This window comes from Thermobia domestica, chromosome 4 (genome assembly GCF_964235325.1).
Source record: "Thermobia domestica chromosome 4, izTheDome1.hap1.1, whole genome shotgun sequence".
NCBI lineage: Eukaryota > Metazoa > Arthropoda > Insecta > Zygentoma > Lepismatidae > Thermobia > Thermobia domestica.
Genome location: NC_137457.1, coordinates 271,398,930 through 271,423,954, shown reverse-complemented (window position 1 = coordinate 271,423,954; position 25,025 = coordinate 271,398,930). Strand labels below are relative to the sequence as shown.

General features: G+C 35.9%; 1 long non-coding RNA gene across 1 annotated transcript; it reads left to right on the top strand.

Moving 5' to 3' along the window:
• Positions 1-1,871: 1,871 nt before the first annotated feature.
• On the top strand, positions 1,872-24,682 carry LOC145683513 (uncharacterized). Its single transcript, XR_014131130.1, has 3 exons — positions 1,872-1,959; positions 19,205-19,341; positions 24,472-24,682. It is a non-coding gene; the product is annotated as an uncharacterized LOC145683513 (long non-coding RNA).
• Positions 24,683-25,025: the final 343 nt, after the last annotated feature.

Sequence of the window (25,025 nt, the reverse complement as noted above, 5' to 3'; positions counted from 1 at the left end):
CCTGCAAGATCACCAGATCTATCAGCATGTGATTTCTTTTCCTGAGGCTAGTTAAAGAGGATCATATGTTTGCTACTCGTAGTCATACACTGGATGAACTCCAAGCTGCAATATGTGAAGAGATTCTACCCATTATTGCGAACTTACTGCAGAAAGTATTGAGAAACATCCATTTGAGAATCCAGGAATATCAGCTCAAAAAGAAACACCATTATAGATACATTATTTTCTAAACATGGGTTACTTTTGTTTTTGTATAAATGGCATACACATATCTTCATCTGTCATACCATAATCACGTAAGAATATAATATTACTGTGCATTACTGCATTTTAAAAACCTTTCACTCCAGCACACCACCCTGTACTTCCTCGCAAATTTTATTGTTTGCGCAAAATCATTCGACTATTTTTTTTTAAATCAAGAGTAATTATACTGTATCTATAACTATAGCAACATAAACATTTCTATAGTGAGTTTAAAAGTTAAATAAATATGAATAGATATCAATTTCATAGTATCGTTGCATGTACGTTTGCCTTAAATTTATGAAAGTAATATACGTGAAAAAACAAGGCTGCATAAATCACGCGCAACATGGGAGCACTTTTTGGGAAAACAGACGCTGCTTCATAACCATGCATTGTGGTAATAATAGTTGCACAATATGAAAGAAGTAAATCACTAAATTCACAAACAACAAACTACTGAAAAGTTTATTTAATATACAACATATTGTCTACTCAGGAGCGGATCCTTGGGCATGTTGGTTGCGTCTTTCTCCCTATTCTTTATTTTCTGCTTATTAAATTTATTTTAATTCAATAACACTCGAATAAATTTATTTATATGTAGGGGAAGGTGTTGTACCTTTGAAACAATGTACCTTTGAACACCTATGCTTTTCTCGAATTCAGAGCTATCTAGGTGCAGTGATTAAAATTCATTTGAAAGATTAAATGAAAAAAAAAAGCACTACAAACGCGTTTGGCTGTTGTTTACTGAGTGTTGTGTCGAGTAATGTTCCTTTCAATTTTTTCACCCCCAAAACGAAGATTTTTTGTAGTTACCTTTTGAGTTTTGTGCTCTTCGGTTTTCGCAACTTGTGAGGTTTATTTGTCCAAACTTGGGGTAGGATCATTGGTGAATACAGTAATATTTTTAGTTTTAACTTCTGTTCAATATTTAAGCTAGTGGAGAACTTTTTTTCGTACTGGTGACCCTCTTGTACCTATGAACATTAATGCATCCTGAACCTTTGAACGATAAATAATACTGTTTAAAGCTACACAATGTAAGTAGTTAAAACAATTGATATATTTTATAGAGGTTTGGTTAGGATATAAAGTTATTAATTATAATTTTAAGTAGTTTCTATATATTTGCTTATTGTATAACATAATGTTAAGAGTTGTTGTTTATGCTTAACTTTATTGTTCACAAGTTTTTGTTAGAACTTCTCTTCAATTTTTAATTTAATTGATAAAATTTTAATTCTGGGGAGCTTTCTATAGCTAAACCTTTTATTGGAATTTATAACTGTTAATATTTGTGGCTTCTTTTTATATTATTGCCGCTGAAACATTGTAATTATCACTTTTCAAAGGTACAAGAGGGTCTGTTCAATGGTACATGACCATAATGTACCTGTGAACAAAACGGATTTGTTCTTATTTTATCTTATAAAAGCTATTGTAATTATGTAACACGTTTAAAAATCATCCTATCTGATTGCAAAGAGATGACACTTCAAATGTACGACGAAAACTGGTGAAAAAGTGCTGAATATTAGCACCAAATTTCAAAGACTCTATAAAATTGTTCACAGGTACAACGCCTTCGCCTAATAACGAAAAATATGTGTTCTTCTTTTACAGACGGAAGTTCGAGGCTGTGCGAAAACTGTGACGACCCAAACCTTAACTGCACTTATCATAAAGAATGTCTCGATGATGATGGTAAGTGTTTATTAAACGCAGGCTAACCAGATATAGAGTTTCGAACGACACATAATTGTTTACATTTTATTACCCAGCAAGTCAGTCGTTTTAGCATTATTTTCAATTTTGTCACATTTTCAATATTAGAAGTTCATTTCTGTACGCAGAGAATATACACTACGATTCAAAATTTAATGCATCCAAGGTGATACCTTTATCTGTATTAGGCAGATAGCACCGATACAGGTATCAGTGGAAAGCTTGCAATGTCAGCTACAAATAGTTGTACCATTCTTCAACATATTCCGCATTACTTGCAACATACTTACTCTAACTCGAAGCAAGGTTTTTCGTGTCGTCGACGAACAATTGTGGTGACTGCCGGCGATACCATTGCCGAACTTCTGCTTCGATCTCTGCGACACAATTGTAGCGTTGTTCCTGAAGGTGATCTTTAAGTCTGGAGAAGAGCCAAAAGTCGAAGGGCGCAAGATCCGGACTATAGGCAGGATGAGGCAGAATGTTAACACTTTGCCAGCAGATGGGACGAGTTTGAATTTTTTGGTGGAAGAGAGGACATGTGACGGTCTTCCATCAACTGACGCTTGGTTTTCGGGTCGTAATGGTGTATATACGATTCGTCGCCGGCAATGAATGTCCCTGGGCTCAAACTTTAATGCGGTCAGAAATTAAATGATAATCCGCTGTTTCAACCGGACCTCATCACTGGAAGCCATGGATTGCTCTATTACTCTGGAACGAGAAGAAATAGGAAGGTGAAATAAGTGATATTCTACATCCTGAACATCAGTGCATTAATGATAAACAGTTCAGAGTGGTTGCAGTACTATTTTACAAGTAGTGAACTTGGAGGCATTAGGTCTACTTTCTGAATCATCCTGGAACATGTTCATCAACACCTGTCCTATAAAGACAGAAATCACCTGTGAACGTAGAAACTGCGTGAAAAAGTATAGTCCACTAATATACAATTATAGTGCTAAACTGGCTTGTAGTAATCACCTAGCATGGTGTATGATTATCACATATGTCTTTTTTGTGTATACTCATCGAAGTACGCACCCATACGCTAACGCGCGAACCTTCCAACTTTTCCCTGTCCTGAAACTAAACATTTCCAACACTATCTTGTAGTACATCTAGTAGAGCTCAGTGTGTATTTTTTCTTATGAGTTACCCTTTTAAAGGCTTATAAGATTGGATGCATATCAGACGACACCATTAACTTATACGTTTGCAAGTATTTTATAAATATCTACGCAGTTTGTGTTGACAAGAAAATTCGAAAATAAAGGATATTAGGGGATAATTATTGAAGAAAATGTACTTTCTACAACCTTACTTCTGGTGGAGTTCCTCAACTCTACATGTGTTAAATGGAATATCGGAATGAACAAGCAAATTAACAGTGTAGAAAGTATGATAACAAGTTCAACGAAGAAGAGTTTCAACCTTATATAAATTTGAGGTTGCATTCTTACCCTGAACGTCTAAGGATATTTACGAGGGAACAGAAACAGCAGAAACAGAAAATACAGAAAGACATGAGGTCAAATTGTAAGTATTTCTCATAGTACTTAATACTTAACGGAATAGTCATTAACTAATAATTATTTTCAAAAATAAATAGAAAGAGAAACAGAGATAAAGTGAAATTTTTTACGCAGAATAAACTTCGTAGTTTACAATCGCATATTATTGGTATTATAAAGAGGTAACCGTCCAAGAGGTACTTACTGTAGTAACCAATTTTGAGTCTGGAACTAGAGAAACGAAGTAAGAAAACAATCGAGAAGCCGAATTTCAAAACAAAATATTGAAGAAAATTGTTTTCTTTTTGAAATAGATATTTGAAGAGATAAAATTATCAAAATAATTGATTACTATGAAGTAAGCAAATAAAGAAAGGGATTACCAATCTGCAACAAAAGGAAAGGTTGTATCCAAAGAAAAAGGAAAATATACACTAATAGATTGTATGGAATGTGGCTCTGTGTGACAAAACCGTAAATAGCAAATCAAAGATAATGATATTGTTCTTTTGAGAGGATTAATGGAAGCGCGCGCGAGAGAGAGATAGAAAGAGAACTAACACAGATTTTTTTAAGAAAAGAAAGAAAAATGATGATTAGCTGTCGCCACCAGAAATAAGTTAGCATTGTTTTGCATTGTGTCATACAGAATAGACTAACGCTATATTGGAAGGAAGAATTGAATGCATACCAGAACATGGAAAGCCTAAAACAAAGCATTTGGACGATATAAGTAAAATTTGTAGCACAAAGTAGAAAAAGCACAGAATCCTTCTATTTTTCTAAACCAAATTCAGTAAGAAGAAACATGTGCAATATTTTTAATCCAGCAAAGTTCAAATAATAAACAACACGTAATGTATATAAAATGCAGACGATAATGTAGGAAGGTATGTTACGCATATTAATATGCGAGAAGGATCTGCAAATTTATATTTCGAGCAATTGTCGAAGTATGTTGTGCTAAAATTAGTAGGTAAACCAATAATTCAGGGTGCTGTGAGTGCTTATAAAGTCCAGCATTACGTGAGATACCGTAAACCATGGTTTTTATATTTAAATAGCTACTTTGATATAAATGTATGTACTTCGGAGAAAAACTGTATGCCAGTGTGGTGAAGGCTTGCAGCAAACACGTGGAATGATTTGCTATCGTATCGATGTTCTGTACGATGGGTCAAGGCATTTGGCTCAGGTCGAGAGGAGTTAGTTAGGTCCTTAGCGATTATGAGTTAATTTTGAAAAAAAAAAACGTGTGGAGTTAGTATCAAGTTCCTCGAAAGTACCCTTTCCCTGATCTTAGATACTACACATCAGAGGGTGATCCACTATGTGGGTCAACACCAGCAAATAACTCACCAATGGCATACGACCACCACTGCGGATTCGAAAAGCAGTGTAGAGCGATGCAGAATTTGTTGGATGTACGGTAAAACCATGACTATACCATATTGCCAATGTATTGTTATTTACACCCTTGTTTTAATATATTTAAACAAGTGATTTGTTATTTTTGTGACATTTTTAACTAATGGTTACAATTTTTACAAGAAATTTGACTTCCTGTGGCGTAATTCTTATTCCGCAGTGAAACCTTTGTTCATATTTCACGTTGTCTCGGCGCTCAAAATCGAATATCAAACGAAGTAAAGAAAAACTTAAAATGTGATATCAAAATACATTATCTATTACTATGGATTATTTTACTGTTCATATACAACAACCGGAATCGTAAACTACTTAAATATAAAATACGAAGCCTATTTCCAGTTTATTCACGTTGTTTTTCTCTTTTACAAGTTTAATTTTACACAGTAATCTGATTACCTTGCAAATCAAGAACTTTTTTGTATCTCTACACTGCTGGAAGTAAACAATTGTTTCATAAAATTTTAAATATTTGTTGTCAACGTAATATACATTTTTTTAAAACAATTTTTGTCTTCATATGTTCTGGATTATACACATCCAAGAAAGTAGATGCACTTAAATCAAAATAAAGATTCAGAAATACACTCAGAGATCTCTCATACTTTAGTACATTTTTTTTTTTTTTGCTACCAGACTTTACCATCTTCAATGTTTATTTGATACAGACTAGGAGTTTGTGTTTCAAGGTCGAGCCCTGCAAAAATCTCTATATCCATTGAAAATGAGTAATTTTGATCATTATCATTTAATTTGTTTGCTATGTCTTCGGAATGAAGAGTTAACTGTTCCATGGACAGAGGCAACAAGTTGCGTGTACAATGTAATTTAAAATGACAACTAAATCCCATTGGATCAGTATCTTCCAAATCAGTTAATTGCACAATACCAGGCTTCTCGTAAAGTTCAAGAATTCTGTTGTTTAACACTTCTCGTTTGGTACACTGTTTTCCAGAGAACGAGTGGATTAAGTTGTTGTAAGCAGGCGTAAAAATATCTTCAAGCTCCAATTGAAGAACATGCATGCGGTTATTGATAATTACAGTATGTAAGAGAAAGAACAGGAATATCCTTTTGTCACTCTCCGAAGGACACAACATGTTAATAGGTGTTAATGGATCGTGTATTTCAAAACAGTTATAAAGTTCATAGCTTCCCATAAGAAAAAACTCATCTCTTTCATGGCATACAGTTAAGCGATATTCAGTACTAAAAAATGCATCTAATATATCAACACAATAAACACCAAAGGGCGTAGATTCATCAAGCTGTGGTTCAATTTGAGTTTGAAAATATATCATAAATTGTATCATATTATTCAAAATTTTATCAAAAATACTTGATTCTCCACTCCACGTTGGCATCTTTTGTTTCCGAATAACAGCAAGAATTTCCTCAACTTGATCCAATATAGCACCCCCAAAAAATGTACATTGATTTTTCTTTATGTATTGCCAGCACATTCTACGCAGTATTTCAATCTCCGACGTCAAGATCAAAAGTTCTTTGATGCAGTCTAACAAATTAGAATTTGTCTGCTTATTTTCTTTCAGTTCCTTGTCAATATCGAACATTATCACTTGAATTTGTGCTTGTACTTTCTCGAAACTAGATTTTAAAATGTCAGACGCGATATCACAAAATAGACGACAAACAAGTCTCAAGTTAGTTGATATTTCTGCAAAGCTAAGAAAACCAAAAACATGTTTAAGAACATTTCTTGGTAGGTAACAAATATGTTGTGTTGATTTTCCTTCTAAGTTTGTAAAGTCATCAAGTTTGCAGCCATCTTTTAATTTAGATTCCTGAGACATAACTTTAAGTAAATATAGTCACAGAATGGCAGGTATAGGATTGGAGTTCGTGATTGAAATTTAAATGAACATCTCCAAGGTTCCTTTTAATAAGCATACTGCCTGCGTAACAATGCAATTCTAACTAAGATAACTAAATCAGATTATTGACTCTTTAACAATGTTGACTATCTACACTACTTTAATGTATTAATCAATTGATTTTGAATGTGTGATTATTGTTTTTCTTTCGTAGAAGACAGCTGCAATTTTTATTGTTTGATTTTACGAGGATAAGTCATAAATCTTGCTAATATTTACACAACCCAATGAGAAGTGTCTATACGCCGGTTAACCGAAAGTAGAAAGATTGTTCATTAAGTTTTCTACAGATATATATGCAGGGTGTCCATAATCTTTTGTACCAAATTTATACAGGTGATAGAGGGGTCCAATATAAACATTTTGAAATAGGAAACCAAAGGTAGGAACGGCTAGTTCAAGCGCCATGCTATCTTAAAGTTGGAATAATCTGCGGGAACAAGTACGATGTTTCAATAACAAATGTTTCTGAAGTCAATGTTACCTGCTTAATTGTGCATAACACTACACCTGAGTATGTAAGATTTAGCACAAACAAACTACTGCTACACTGTAAGTACCAAAAACTCACAGTAAGTGCACAAAGTGACGACCAGTAACCTAAATGCAAGTAGAATATCGCCTAAAGAAAATTTTTGCCTCACTCGCTCAAATATTATAGGCGTCTCCTGCACAATCAAGAAGCCAGCCAGGACTGTTGCAAGCAAGTCCTCCTCGGATTCTACTGGCGATTCATACACCAAGAGTCTCCCTTCCTTCGTGATGTATTCCCCGAACTATTGGAGACTGTACCTCTAGATGCCCGCGCGAGAATGTTTTTGTAACATGACATCGCACCTGCCCACTTAGATGTGGATTTTCGCAATTGGATACAACTTTCTTTAATCGTTGGATTGAAAGAAGAGGTCACGTCTGGTGACCAGGCGCTTCCCAAGATCTCAACCCTCTCGACCTTTCCCTTTGAAGACACATCAAGTCCTTCGTGTATGAATGATGAATTCGGCTTCTGTGCGTGGATACTGGCGCGTGACGTAATACTTTTACTAGTAATATGGCAATGTACTATGGCAATGTAATATGGCAATTTAATATGGCAATGTAATATGGCAATTTTACTATAATATGGCAATGAAATTTTAGACAAACTATTTTAATCTTTTCCTTCAAAATGGTAATAATTGATGTCTTCTATTATTCACAAATAAACCACAATGGGTATACTGAAATAAACATCAGGACCTGACAAAAGACGGAAAAGATTTTCTTGTTAAAAACCAGTGATGAATCAGCCACATCAACTCGTACTAAGTTGGTTTTGATTTATGGAGATCACACACAGGACCGTCCCAGTATCCAACGGTTGATAGCAGTCGTTTAAAAAAATCAAAACTTTCCAGATCAGGCAGGAAAATTATGGTCTCGTTTTGGTGGGATCAGGATGGTGTCATTGTCATAGACATTTTGGAACATGGGTCCAAGAAGAATTATTGTTTGCCACTCACCAGACCAAGAGACAGGTGCTGCAAGGGAAGGTCATCAAACCCTATCATAACAATGTCAAGCCCCACACAGTCATGATGACACAGCAAAAAGCCATGAAAATGGGATGGGAAGTCATCTCAGCCTCCTTATAAAACGGATTTGGCTCCTTCGGATTTCTTCCTGCATGGTTACTTGAAGGCAAAGTATTAGACAGAGACAATCTTCATTTTTTATGTTAAAGAGTAGTGTAATAGCAGCCACTTGTATTTTACGAAAGTGCATTCAAGGCATGGAAAGAACATTGGACGAAATGCGACACAGCAGATGGAGGATACATTAAGTGGCATGATTCATTAAGTCAAAGGATCAAATTATGTTCATTTAAATTTTCGTATTCATATTGCAAGTATAACCACCTGTTCAAAAGTTATTGAACGCTCCTTTATAAGGTGAAACTGGTACATGAAATAGTACGGCAAACTAACACACAGCCCCTTTCATATAGCAGAACGTTATCGTCGGGAAAGAGGTGGAGCTGAAAGGGCAGCTTAATTTCTGATTCATGCATTAACCCTCACGTCTTCTTTCGTCTGGAGTGAAAGTGCTGTTATGGGCATCCAGTGTTTGTATTGTACGGTTACCAAGTCTTTGGAAATATAAAAATACAGAAAAACTATAACAACATAAAAGAGTTAAAAATAATAATAAAAGAGAAAATAATAAAAGCACAAAAACAAAAAAAAACACATTTTATTTTATTATGGGCTGGTGGGATCTATGTTTTTGGCTTCATAGGTTCTTCTTTTAATCCCAATTCTCATTTTTCCGTAACCGTGCGTTTTTGTTGACGGGAATGCTTTCTCTGCGCCCGATTCCATTTGTCCTTCTCGGCTCGACACTGATTCTTCGGGCACGCTTATGGTATAGCCAAGGAAGTAGTGTAAGCTCTTCGGTGTGAAGTTGCGGCGTTTTCACTGGTTCTCTCTTTATAAAGGTATATTTATTATCTTTTTTTTTTATCGGTATTAAAACAATAAACTCGGCCCTGGTTCTACCATCTTGTAAGAAGTCCAAACCAAACGAGAACGAAACATACTCTCAAGCTATATTAAATAGTGTGGAGATGACAAGTATCGTGATGTCTTTGGTCTCTTATCTTGTAATTAAATATAAAGGTTCAATATTCAACTTCTCTTGTGAGTTTAATATCCAATGATTCTACATCAAGTATACATGAGATGGTGATAAAGAGCTTGATTGTAATGTGAGAATGAGGAAAGTGAAACAGGAGAACCATAAGAAAACTCATGCACACAGTATTTGCCGGCCAGAAACGCCCCAAGGCAACAGCTAGGATCGAACTGAGTGGAGTGATCCACTGCGTCCCCGAAACTCAATGGTAGACTCGGTATTATTTCTCTCGTTGTTCTCTTTTTCTTCAGAAGGTAAATTTATCCTCCAGTAGTTGCTGCTGTTATGTTTCTTCTATATGGTGATAGAGTTAGCTGCTAATGATTATTGACACATTTGTTAGAGTCTTTCTACTTGAAGCGTGTCCCTTCTGGCGCTGTTGTAGATGTTGATTTCCCGTACCGCTCTCGAAAGACGAGGGACAAGTTGCTGCGGCCAAGATTTTTCAATTGTTGGATGCGGAAGTGTTGCCATAACGAATTATTTCACAGACTTCGATGCGCTCTGTCTTGTTTCCCATTATAAGTAGCTTTTGATCTTCAATTGTCAAGACCAAACGACTGAATGACAAATTGGCAACACAACTGAGGTCATTCACTTCTTTTCCCTAACCAACGGGAGTTTTCCTCCGTCAAAAGGCGGCGAGGGTGACCACGAAGAATGTTTCGATTATTTTCCGAGGGCACATCTGAAATAGACAGGCTCTAGGAATGTTTTGACTCTATTGCCTTTGTATATTTGCTTTTCGCACTTCTACGGGAATGAAATGGAATCCTTTGTTAAAATGTCTTATTACTAACTAGCAGCGTTCACCCCGCTTCGCTGCGGTCACCCCGGAACGCAATAAACTTTGTTACTTAGATAATTTTTACTTTTTCGCTTTCAAGTGATATGATAAAAACCATAGAAGATTGCAGTAAATGTTAACATTATATCGCCTGTCATTTATGTTAACCCGCCGAGTGACACGGTCATGCGGGTTGCATATAAATACGTTTATTTTTACCTATGATGAATAACTAACAAAGGATTTGTACGTTATGGACACTTGAATGGTCAATTATCTCAAGACACTGGTAATTAAAAATTAAAGTGATATGATAAAAACCATCTAGGGTCCAAATCCTAATAACCCCCCAAAAATAAAAGAAATTGGTTCAGCCGTATTAGCGTGATGAGGGAACAAAGGATTTTGTACGTTCTCTTTTATATATAAGATTAATTTATACAAAGTTCCATTTGAACATCTTTCTTACTACTATATCTATCTTTTAATAATCACTGAAAATAATTTATTCTTGTAGACTTCCTTTACATCATCTGTTGTATTCATTCATTAAATCCTTTTCAATTCAAATTTATTCTCAAATTACATTTAATAAGTCATCTTGTTTAATTTGTTTCTTCTTTATTGAATATCTTGTCCATGCACTTTCATTCCTAATATTCCTTCATTCTTGATATTCTTTCTATCTTTGTGAAGTTGTATCATCTTTTACACAACCACTATCGTCTTCTGTGTTTATTACATTCGTCAACTAAAAGAATTATATCATTTATTAGCAGCTTGCCCTTTCTTCGCATGGGAAGAATACGTTTATTTTGGACATAAAGGAAATTGGGGCTAAATTTGGATTTAAACGTATCGGAACTGACACTGTTCGTCTCAACGATCCCGAAAAATGTAGATTCAACATTAATATCGGTCCTTTTTGAACATACATACATATATATATATATATATATATATATATATATATATATATATATATATATATATATATATATATATAGATAGATAGATAGATAGATAGACAGATAGATGGGTATAGATAAATAGGTAACTAAGAAGGTTCTACCGCTTTTTGTAGAAGTCTGTGTTCAATTTTCTCTCACACCGTGAGTTGAATGATGCTAACGGTTTTAAGACGAAAGTCAGTTGTTAGTGTGAGTATATCCTAAATACTACCTGGTTGTGGCAATTCACTTACACGGTGAACTTGCGTAAGAACAGAGTGAACATCGAACCTCTACAGAGCGTCATAAGGGCGTGTATGCTGTACGATTTCAAACTGGAGTCAAACGCCACTGCAGCGGGGCGGAAGATGTACCAAGTCCTTGGTGAGTTTGTCATAACTACGTACACAATGCAGCGGTGGTTTAACAAGTTTAAGGACGATGATGAAACACTCGAAGACGCACCACGTGCGGGAAGACCAACACATGTACAAAATGATGGTCTCCAGGCAGCCATTGAGGCGGAAAGTGACCAGACATGTGAAGAACTGGGACTACAGTTCAGTGTGAGTGGAGAAAGCATTCTTTAGCACCTCCATCAACTTGGGAAGCACTAGAATTTGAATCGATGGATCCCACATGATTTGACTCCGGGCCAGTAAGCAACGTGAGCAGACATCTCTGTTTCTTTGTTGTCTCGTCTGAGGAAGGAACCATTTCTGAACAGAGTGTTGACATGTGATGATAATTGCGTCCTTTACGAAGCTCCACAGCGCCGTCATAATTAATTAGCATCCTATGAAGCCGTTCCAAAACAGCCGAAGCCAGCATGCACCAGAATAAGATCCTCCTGTCTGTTTGGTGGACTACTCGCGGCATTGTGCATCAGAAACTACTACCAGTTGGTCAAAGTATCAATACTACTGTGTTCTGTCAGCAGTTGAAGCGTGTTCAAGAAAATTCAAAACCCTGGAGCCAGTACTTCTGAACCACTTAGAAGTCTCCTGTTACAGGACAATCCTAAGCCCCACGTGGCTAGGATGACCATGGTCACTATTCTACGCCTTTTGTAAGAAACACTATTGCAGCCGCCATACTCCCTGGATATTACACCGTCCGATTATCACTTGTTCCATTCTTTGGAAAATCATCTAAGAGGACGCCAGTTCAAATCAATAGTAGAGGTGCAAAATGCACTTGGCACCATCTTTGCTTCACGGCTCTCCAAGTTCTACCGCGATAGATCCATTGCCTTCCAGAGCGTTGGCTGTAGGTCGTGAATGCTGATGGGGATAAGTTTTGATCTTCCAAGTACGTCTTAAGTGACATTTCGATGTTTGAAGGTGGTGGGTGAAAAAGCGGCAAAACTTTCTTGGCTACTATTATATATCCCCCTCCCCAAGTTGCAGTTCTGAATTTATATTTAAACGTATCGGAAGTGTCAATGTTTATCTCAGCAACCCCGAAAAGTATGGAATCGATACTAATATTCGTCATTCGATCATTTTAAAACATCTCGCTTCCCCTCCCCTCCCCTCCCCAAAATGAAATGATAAAAGCCATCCCAGATAGGAGCCTCTTCTATGCCTAAAATTTGGTCGCGATCAATCCAGTGTTTCAAGAATTATTAAGTCACAAATGTAGTCAGTTTCATGTTCATTTTTTATGAATCTTTTCCCCCTCAAAATGCACTATCAAAGTGAAACGATTAGAAACATTTCAGGTGCAAACCTCATTTATGTTGAAAATTTGCTCTAGATCGGTCAGATGGTTCCTGAGTTAAGTTGTATATATTTTATATTTCTTCCTTCCCCTCCCCAAACCTTAAATTTTACCGTGAAAATGAAATGATAATTGACATTTCAGGCCTGAACATCAACCATCAACCAGATTTGATCGAGATGGGTCAGATGGTCCAAGAGTTATTAAGTTTTATTTTATTTTTATATATCTTTCTTCCCGTTCCCTAAGTTCTTTCGTCAAAGTGGAAAGATTGAAACCATTGCTGGATTGAACTTCATCTATGTTTCAAAATTGATCGAGATTGGTTGGATGGTTTAAGAGTTGAAGAGTCACGAACATAGTCACTTTAAATTTTATATATTACATTTCATGGAGTCTGATTCTTTATTGAGTGCAGAGTTTCTAATCTTTGCTTTATTTTATATTGTTACCCTGTACACTCGATTGCTCTAGTCATGACACATCACCTTTATTACTTGATGCGTCTAACTGGTAATTTTATTATTTTTATTATTTTACTTTTGGAAGCATTCGAAATGTTGTGTTTGCGCAGAATGCTGTGCATATCATGAACCGAAAGGAAAAGGAACGAAGACACACTAAAGGAAACTAATGAAGAACGATGGATCATGAAGACAATAGGAAAAAAAGAAACCTCATGCTTAGTCATCTTATTCGGCACTCCGATTGGATTACCGTGTTGGTAGAGGGAAAGGCAGAAAGAAAACCAGGAAGAGGAAGACCAAAGATGGAATATATAGATGCAGTTATGAAAAAGAGACCTTAAAGTATAAAACAGAGTATATATCAGAGTATAAAACAGATTTCTCAAGGTAGAGAAAAGTTTTAAATTTTTCATGTTGCCCACGAACCTATGGTTGAGGTAAACAGGAAGAATATGAAGAGGAAGTAGGTTAAACAAAGGAAGTAGGTAGTAACTTAAAAATATGTTACTGTTTTCTGTATACAACTCAAGTTGCGTGATGATTTAACATGCAAGAACATATATAATTTGTGTTGCATTTTGGAAACAGTTACTATTTACATGAAACCCTGCTCCACGGCTGAAAATGAATTTCATTGCCATCTTTCCTAGATACGTACAACATATAACAGGCATTTTTTTTTTTTTGCATGCAATTCAACTATTGTATATCTTCAGAAACTTTCCTCATGCTATGTAGTATCCGTATCGGATCCGCGTACCAATATTATAGCAGACTCTCAAATAGTACAAATTATCTTACCGATAGGTGCCAAGGGTATCACAAAGGAACACTTGGTAAGTATGTTCACTCCCACATATTTGAGACGCGTGATAACAACACAGAGACAACTAAGTACCTGTATACTTTTCCTATCGGGTTTTTATTCTAATAGTGTTTCACATGAAAATTTATTATTTTGTTGTCTTCATTTTATATCTAAATAAAACATATTCACATTGTATTAAGGAATGTCGCTTCAAGTTTTAATAAACTTTATGGGGTGAGGTTTGCCGATTCTAAAATTCAATATTAACTTCGGTAATCGTCAAATTTGTCAAAACCTAGACATCTACAAATTTGAAAGTAGTTTCGTGTAACAGGCGATAAAATCTAAATTGGGAAAGGAAACAAACTACTTTCTTCAACAGTCTCATCAAAGTGTTCAAACAAATTTAGCTAGGTACTATATGTTCAGGGATTACCTTAGAAAACTTTCTTGGGGCCCTTCTCCATGGCTGATTTATTACGTGTGGTATTTCTGGCATTTAATATGTGTTGTTTGCATTATTACGTACATATTTTCGGAGGCAGAGTGGCTCCCGCTGTGACGACATGGATTGTCACAAATATGGTAATGAGGATTTGGGTGATGTATGTATATATAATAAGGTAACTTATAATTATGGATTTATTAGGAAGTAGATGGTGCCATATTTTATTTTATGTAGACATACGACCTTATTCTCCCTTTGCCCTTTCCATCCTACCTTTCTGGTCTCAATCAGGTGTGTAATGATTTGAGAAAATATACTCGAAGATCTGGCACCAGCTGGTAATGTAAAATGACGACGCCCTCGTCATCTAAAATCCGGAATGTGATTGATTGGTTTTGAACCCGGAATGGAAGCCATGGATCAACTGATGTCAATCGTCAGTTGGCCACTGTTTAAGGTACTTAGTGTTTGTTCTTTACACTTTGTTAGATTAAATTATTATTGTTTGTGAAAAATGGTGGAAAATTTTGTCAGTGGATTTCCGTGAGTATACTCAATGTATTTGAAAGATGATTATTTAAGGATTGACATATTTAGACACGAGCAAGAATATAATTTTGCTAATTGAAAATTTGACTACTGAAAGACGAGAAAATTAGAGGTTGCCGTAGTCCATGTTGGAATAGCGATTTTGAGAAAAAATGTATTCTAGGCTGTTTCCATCAGGAATCGTAGGATTTTTTTTTATTAATTATCCAATTGTTAATATTTTTGTGTACTATTACTTGTTTTTTAGTTTTTAATTTTTTTCCTTTTATTTATAATAAATTGTCTATTCTTGTTAATTGAAATAGTAGGGTTGTCATTGCTAAGTAACTTCCTTAAACAACTGAAATATTTTTTCTTTGGCTTAAGTTTTATATATTAAAAGTGAGAGTTATATATTTACATTATCGGGGTGCACTACGCGGCCTTTTAATACAGTACCGGTGAAAACGCTCCCCACTTTTTTCAGGATTATTTCTTAGGTGGACAAGTCTTTATTTTGAAAGTTATTTATGTACTGTTTCCTTATTGTATCAAGTACGGATTTTGGCCCGGGCTGGTCATTCGGAAAGAAAGGGGATTAAGATTGGTTCGTTACAGAACAGTGACGAACTTACCTAAAATTCTCTTACTTATAAAATTTAATTATAAATTCAGTTGTTTACTTTTCATGTTCATGTCATATAAAGTCAGGGCTGTGTATGTAAACTTGCTCGTATAAATTAATTGGGTACCTTATAGAAAGTCTTTGTACAGCAGTTCAAGGAATTGGTTCCGGGAATCGAACCCATGCTATCCGGTATATAAGTATAAAATCGTATCCAAAATAGAAAAAAATGGCTGTAGATGGTGACTCTAGTTTCTTTCTTGAAGAAGAGTTTGTAGACGAAATTCCTGTGGACGTTAATGAGTTTTTCAATGTGACTATAGAAGAAAAACAATGAAAAATATTTTCTATGAGTGAAAGTGACGCTAAGAAAATGCTGTTGGCCATTACAACTGATAACAGCAAGACTGCACTTGTCGGTTCAGGTGTTGAATTAGGTCAAAGTAGAGGCACTGATAATACAATCACACAGCCTTGTGGAAGTATGTTTGTGGCACTTGGCAGTCAGCCGGCCCATTTACCTCTTAGCTCGGTGAACGATCAAGCTAGAGCTGAACCTCTATGTGAATGGACACAAAACAGCTGTTTTAATAAGATGGAACAATTATCAGCATTTTAAGTTTCACAATCATTCATGGAATCATTAGAAAATTGTGATGGTACGGATCCCTTAAAATTGTATGAATTTATTCAAAAGATAAAGCATTTATGAGGGCCTTGGATAATATTCTGGGAGACCTACGTGGACGCGGGGTAGAATACTATGCAGATGACATTGTGATTTTTTGTTCTACAATCCAAGAACTTAATCAGTTGTTAGAAGAAGTCGTATCGCGTTTTGCGAAAAGGAGGTTAACCATCTCACCAGATAAATGTTTACATTTAGGAGTAGTATTTAATTTTTGGGGTTTCTTATTAAAGGTGGTGAGATTTCTATGTTGCCACATAGGCTGCAAGCCATAGAGGATCTCCATTCGCCTGTAAATCGCCGAGGGTTGTGTAAAATGTTAGGGTTTTTAAATTTCTACGCTAAATTCTGCGATAATTATGCAGGTATCGTACAACTGATGAATCGATTAAGATCGCCGATGGTGAAGTTTGAGTGGGGTCCGTTACAGGATGCGAGTCTTGCTCAAATAAAAGAGGCTTTTGCTGAAAAAATATTTTACGAAATCCGGACATGAGTAAACGCTTTTACTTGCATACTGACGCAACTTTACGGCGGACTGAGCGGCTGTATTGTCACAAAAGGATGAGCAAGGATTATTGCGTCCTGTTTGGTTCTACAGTAAAACTTTGAAACCACTTGATTTTAACCACACTATTTTTCATCTTGAACTTCTTGTTATATATAATGTGGTAATAAGATTTCGTCCGTTTTTGTGTTCGGAGTTTACTATTTTCACGGATAATAGTGCCTTGGTTAACATGTTGCAAAACCCTAAGAACTTGGGAAGATATTCCAACATTGTGCAGAACTTATTTGAGTTCAGATTTAAAATAGTACATGATCGAGTCATAAGAACTATCAGGTAGAGTTTCTTTCCACGATTTATGAGATAAATCTGAATGATGTTGATGTTGATCCTTGTCCTATTATGGACTCAGAGGGGTATATGTATAGTCTGTGGAATTCACTGCTAGCACATGAGGATACTAAACAGTATCAGCAATGAGAGGCAGATACTAAAGATATTTATAAGATGGTAAAGAGCAATGAAGGAGATCATCAACAATATACGTTAATAAGAGATACTTTATACATGAAAACGAAGGCGAAGGTGTCGTCTTATAAAATACTCGTTCCGCGTATATTGAGACCCCTACTACTAAGTTATTATCGTGCTTTATTACCTAATAGAGGGCACTTAGGTTTATTGAAAAGATGCAAAAAGATTTGTAGATATTTTTCTTGGTCAAATATATTCAATGAAATGCGGGACTTTGTCCGTTTGTGCCATGAGTGTCAATTAGTAAAGGCACGAAATACTCTTCCACAAGGACAACTAATTTCGGAATATTGTAAGGAAATTAACGCCCATTATTATGCGGACTTAGCGGGGCCGTTGCCTTCTAGGTTCGGGTATCAGTATGTCCTTCTGTGCTTAGATAACGCAAGTCGTTATCTTCATTTAGTCCCGTTACGCAATGCTACTAGTAAGTTAGTAGTTAAGGCGTTGTATGATATTTCCTGTAAATATGGATTGATTAGAGCCATTTCGACGGACTAGGGTCCTTGTTTTTCATTGGACTATTAAAAAAAATTGTTTGGTAATGGGATAAAGCACATACGCTGTTCTCCGTATTTTCCAGGAGGGAACGCAGTCAAAAAATATGTGAGACTGGTTAAAACGAGCCTTTGGGCATATCTGGTTGGTAAACAAGAGAAATGGGTGCGTTTCGAGAATGAGCTCCAATTTAGTCTTAATGCTGCGAAACATGCGGAGCATAATTTTAGTCCATTTCGTCCGTTTTTTGGGAGAGAACCGGTAGATACGTTGATGGTGAAGTAGAGTATTACTCCTGATGTTTTGGAGAGGCCTAATAATGCCCAAATATGGGAGCAACCTTTCATTAATATGGATAAAGCATAGGAAGCAAGGCGTCGGTTGTATAATAAGCGGATGCTTTCAGTCACGTTTGCTGTCCGGGACAGGGTGTTGGTTAAGTCACAGTTAAAATCTTCTTTGAAAGATAACGTAACAAAGTCATTGATGTCACAGTGGTGGGGGCCAATGACAGTCGCATCAAAGCCTACTGCCAATACACTTCAATGTAAGACTGAAGATGGTAAAATGATTGTTACCCATACAAGTTTGGCAAAAATATATAGAGAACAAAGAAATGTGATTAACATCGACGAAAACTGAGAAACATAATGAGAATTGGGTGTACTGGTTTTGTGTGTATATTTTGTTTGTTATTATTGTTCACCTTCATAATCAATCAATCACCTACTAACACTTATTTCCATTATCATTTCATTTCATCTTCATTAAAAAATGTGTAAGGTACTCATGAAATCTTGATAAAATGATTTAATGGTTTATTTAATTAAAAATTATCAGTAATGAAAAATTTCTTTGAGTAAAATTTCTATCTACGGAGGGGGATGTGTAACGACATGGATTCTCACAAATATAGTAATGAGGATTTGGGTTATGTATGTATATATAATAAGGTAACTTATAATTATGGATTTATTAGGAAGTAGATGGTGCCATATTTTATTTTATGGAGACATAAGACCTTATTCTCCCTTTGTCCTTTCCATCCTACCTTTCTGGTCTCAAACAGGTGTGTAATGAATTGAGAAAATATATTCAAAGATCTGGTACCAGCTGGTAATGTATAATAACGAGAAAGTTTGTCATTGCAGACATGAAAGAGTATTACAGTTTATGCACGGACACTGGTCCTAGTTCGTGTGTTGGGAGAAATAAGACATGTCGATTGGTGAAGAGAGGCTACGACACAAAAAATGATGAACACGTTTACTTTGAAGAACGCTGTGTAGTAAGTATAGTACATAATAAATAAGTTAAATTAGTTGAATATATATTTACCAGTATTACTAACATAATTATGCATGCACAATATCACATTTATCATTCTTTGTTACATATTAAGGATGCTACAACATAACAGACATAGAAATGTAACAAGATTTAGGAGCTTATAGAAGAGTGCTAATGCAAGAGAGTTAAATGAAGCAATATGCATCCAAAATAATTTAGTTTGATCATTATATGACTGATTTACCTAAAATAGCAACAAAGATACACGGTATTGAAAATATGACGTCTTTCAAAATAACTTATTTCGAAAAAATGCTTAGATAAATATAACATCCAATAATGCAAATAGTTTTCAATAGATGCAATTATCTTGATAACCTTTACTGCAATTTAATATCTAACTTGTTCCGAAGATACGCTAAACATAGTTGAAGATTGTTATACTGTTTAAAATGAGTGAATTCTTTCATATAATTGTTGCTTGCTTTATTTTTGCTGTTATATCATTATAATAACAGCTTCTGCTAGTTGTAATTACACAAAGTTCTCGAAATTACATAATGATCATCAATGTTGCCAACTACAGCATTTTTCGCCATATCTCCCGAACAGTTTGGGATATCAAATTGCTGAACGAAGTGGGGTCCATAAGTTTCAGGTCTGACCTTTTTTTAGTGTTTTCTTACAAAGGCTGTTTGTGAGACGGCGATTGAATTACTTAGTGACAGCCATACACAACCACAGTGCAAACTAGCATTAGGCTAGTTATAGCAGTTTGGAAGGCAAGACATGTGATGACTTAGGAGCGTCATTTCAGATTTTGCTTGGGGGAGGCAAGACCCCTTGATATAAGTAAAATTTCGCGTTTTTCACTAATTTACTACTATTCTATTGATAAAATCCATATTCATCTCAAACTCAGGGAGAAAATGCCCCTCCCTGCTCCCCCTAAATGATGCCCCTGCGACGGTTGAGAAGGACGAACAACATACAGCTATTAAATTCTGTCGTAAGGCCATTAGGTCTGCAACAGACATTCTCTAAATAATTCGGAAAGCTTATGGTAATGTTGCAATAACCGGAACAACCGCTTTCGATTGGCGCAAACGATACCGCCTCGATATCAAGCAGTATACTCGCTCTTGCAGATGACACAAAAGGGATAGTGGCTGTATAGGTTTCCACACCATGAATACCCTGACCACAATTTTCACAAAAAGCAACACTCATATTATACGTACTGGTGTGACCGAAGTGTTGACATTCGAATCAGCATAGGTGACTAAGAATATATGGACGAATCTTGAGTCGGTAATAACCAACCTCTACGTAATTCGGAGTGTAGACAAACTGAAAGTTAGAATCAGAGAGTTAGTAGCAACGAGTTCACCTGATTTCTTACTTTCGAGACGAGCTACCTCTACATTTTCATGATCCAGCTTCAATTAAATCTCCTCCTTGGTGGAATTTAGAAGCTCAAAACATGATATCATACAGCAGGAGACGTCCAGTAGACGATAGGGATTCTACCGACACGTTTGCTGGTCCAATGCAGGTTAACTTGAATAGCTTCACTGTTTGCTTCTATTTTCGCCAATAAAGTTCCATTCAGTAATTTCTGTATATCTTTAATTTCTCGGGTGTTATAAGTAATTAATTTATTAATAAGAAAAGTAACAAGCCTTTAATAGCACTCGGACCCGTGCGATACGTGTCTTTTCCACACTATCTACAACTTCAAAATTTGAGGTGCCTAATGTCAAAATCCGCCACTTTCATTTCGCTCAAATTCGAGTAATCTCACAAAACGTGCAGTGAATGTCCATATACACGCGTACAAAATTCCATATTTGAACTAGATTTTAGAATGAAATATTAAACTTTTAAACAAAAGTCTGTTTCCATATAATTCCTTTAGATCAAACATATAACAAGAGATATATAACCCAATTTCGGTAGGAAATGGATTTGGCGGTTTTTGATATTAGGCGCCCTATTTGTCTCACTCTTGTTTTATTTGGGCGTTTTGCAAGAGAGAGAGTCCGGAGTCGTTTTGAAAGATTTTTTACTATCCATATAAAGTTCTTATCAAATATTCATTCACAAATAGAAAATATTTGTGAACGCCGCAACTTTACCCCGGGAAGCTTAGGAAATCTTATGCTACTCCCTGGCTGTCTCATAAGTACGACCTCACCGTAGGATCAGCGTGACGCAGTCGTGGTAAAGGGGAATGTAGACGCAAGAAAAACCCGTCGAGAGAAATGCCCGCTCTGGTAAAAGAAGAATTGAAATTAAAAACTGTCGAATGAGAAATATGGACTCCCATCAGCCACAAAAGAACCAAAGAATAAAAGATGAAGATTTTTTAAATCGTTTTGAGGTTTTATTATTTTTTTTACTTTTCCATGTTTTGATTTTTATATATATTATAAAGACTCCGACACCGAAAAACTCACAAATACTGGGATCACACAACAGAGTGTCGGGATAAGTGCATGCCCACCTCAAATGAAGAAAGACTTTCACTGACCAACCATTTCCCAAGACTTCCACCAACACCCGAGAGTTCTGTAGCGGTATTCGCGATTGTAAGGACATGCGACAACATGCGTATGCGAATGCACATAAAAAATGAGACCAATGTCTCAGCTCCACTGCTGCATCAACGATGACTGTCCACTACATTTAGATGTAATTAAAGAAGGAATTTTATATAGACTACGTTACCAGATCAAATTGTTTACGTAATTCACTACTCAGGTTATTTCTGTCCTATCAATCACACTTGTTTCAATAACACACACTGTTTGTACGACAGATAAGATGAATCTCGAGAAATGTAAAGAAGTGGCTTCGTAGGAAACATGGGGGATTTACGATTTGACAAGATTCAAGATTTTAGTCCAGAGTTTCCTAAGTTTGTTATGGGGAAGGTTACTTCCTATTTAGAGAGAAATTTGTATGATGTGTAGTCAGAATACTCAGTTAGATGGGTATATCATCATTAGGATTAGGATTTCTGGGCTGTCGACATGTAAGGCCATTAGCACGTCACGTTTTTAAGGGATGACGTGCCTCGCCGAGCACACTATCCGGGAAAGGAAAGGAAGGAAGGGTTGGGGAAGGAAGTAGCCTGGGACCTCTAAGTTAGGTACCACCCCGGCATTTAACTCGTATGAATAAGGAAAGTCCAGGAAAACCTCGTTCAGGGTAGTTGGCCTGAAAAAGCGTTCTCCACTTTTCCGACCGAGTGCCCTCACCGGGACCCGTTTGCTCGCGAGAGCGTTAGCAACCGAAGGGGAGAGCATTAGCAACTACACAACGCAGGACCACTATATCATTATTAATTAAGAGCTAGGATGAAATCAAAGAGCTATCCACTGCAACCCAAGAACCCTTCTCCTACGCTGGTAGTTGGTGTATAATTTAGGATAGGGAAATTAGCTACCAAGTCAACAAAAGATAGGGAATAATGTAGCCTGAAATAGTGCTAATGGCTGTAAATAGGGGACAAAAGACGACAGGATCATGCAGAGATCCACAAGAATAAAATGAAAACCGGGCACATATTCTCCGACATAGTATAAATGAAAAATGCTTTTGATAAATTAGGGCAGAAAACGTTATCAAAATACTGAACACATCTGTGTCAGAAAAAAAGGCAATTTTTGAACAGTAACAAAAGGATTACTATGATGATTGTTTACATACTAGATTTGCATTTTTTCACGCCCAACCCTAGCCAATTGTTTTAAATTGGTCACAAGGAGGTAATTGAGGTTAGATCGAAGTTGCGCCACCCGAGTGTGACGTATTATCAAGGTGGAACAAAACAAGCCTTACGAGGCTTCTTATCCCCTTCGCTGCACTGAACTGTTTCGTAAGGTAAGTAAATCACTTTTATTATCAATAAAGTTGTGTGTGCAAAGTCCATCCCCCTCCTGGTGCCTCCGGCACCTCGCCTCTCTATCTCCAAACTATCCCCTAACCCACTTCTTACTCTTCTATTAGTTTATAACGTCATTGTTTATAAGGGCTACCAGAAAACTCAGGATAGATGGTCGAAAAAGCACAATTTATGCATTATATGTTACGTACAAGGGATAATGCGTATTATTTCTACCTTATTTTAATGAAAAAAGTATGAAAATAAAAAAAAAATAATAAAATCTTTCCTTGGGCTGGATTTGGTTCCACGACAAACCCACTAGCACGCTCGGCTACGAGAGCCGACAGCATTTGGCGTTTGCTTCGTGCTATATATATGTTACGTGACCAGGAAAGAACCAATCAGAATCTTGTATTTAGTTTCTATGGCTACGGTCGAGTGTGATTAAGATATATGCATTGGATTTAGATAATTTTCTGAAGATTCAAAGTTAAACGGACTCAACATATATATATGTGGTTGCTTAATATATCTATTTGTATTACTATCGTGATAATAAATTCTTACATTACAATTCTGAAGCCGAAAAATGGTCTAATACCATATTAATCTGGTAAGTTGCACTTTTTGAGATGTTACTATACAACACATAAGGATCTGTATATACATAAATAGTAATGTCCTTTAGTTCCCTCTCTTCTTTAGAGAAAATAATGTTAAGAGACCTAATCACTGTGAAATTAAAATACCTCTAATTTTTCAGTAATTGTGTGATATCTTCAAGTAGATAAAAGATAATCGAAATGTGGAACAAGAGCGACCTAGACAATATTATTTTTGCATGAGGTACCGTTATCACAAGTGACTTATCAGCTTAACGTTTGCAGCCATTTAGAAATGTGAAAACAAATGCCAGTTTTCTAAATGGCTGGAAGTCGAAAGCAGATAAGTGAGTTGTGATAACGGTGTCTCATGTAAAATAATATTGTCTAGGAAGTTCTTGTTCCATTTTTCGATTACCTTCTATGTATTTGAAGATTTTACATAATTACTGTAAGATTAACGGAATTTTAATCTTGCACTGATGGGGCCCCTTAAAGAAAGCATGTTTATGCGAGATTGATTCTAAAACCTTCCGAGATTCTCATGATGAAGGTTGATCTATTGAATTTATAAGAGAATATTTACTTATAAATACAACTTTCTCACTTATTGTTTCACTTTATCATTTTCCAGTCTGCTGACACTAAGCATATATTTTGAAGAATAAACTCCTTCTTGTACTGGTATTGGCAACACTGAGAGAGCTTGATGAAAGACTCAATTAAGCATAGTTCAACTAGAGGTTTCCTGAGGAAAACGTTAATAAGTGGAAAACTCACTCGCTACGGTGAACAACATAAATATATATATATACTGTACAACTGATTCAACTCTTCATTTTATAAGTGCAAATATTTGAACTAAAACATATGAAGTCAATTATTTGATAAGTAAATTTATTTGTTATATTATTTTTTCGAATGCTTAATTTCTATGAATAAATGATTTGCTGAGTTACAGTTCTACTTGTTATCAATAGATAAAGTAGTAGTATAATACCTAAGTATTTCTGAGTTTCAGTGTAGTAAAGTTGCAACCATTATTCGAGGAGAAGTCAAAAGTAATGGGACTTTTGAAATAAGGTACATTTATTTTATTGATAGAAAACTGAAACACATTAACTTTCTACATAATTTTCCTGTACTGCAACGCACTTTTTACAAAGTTTCACAAGGTTTTTTTTATTA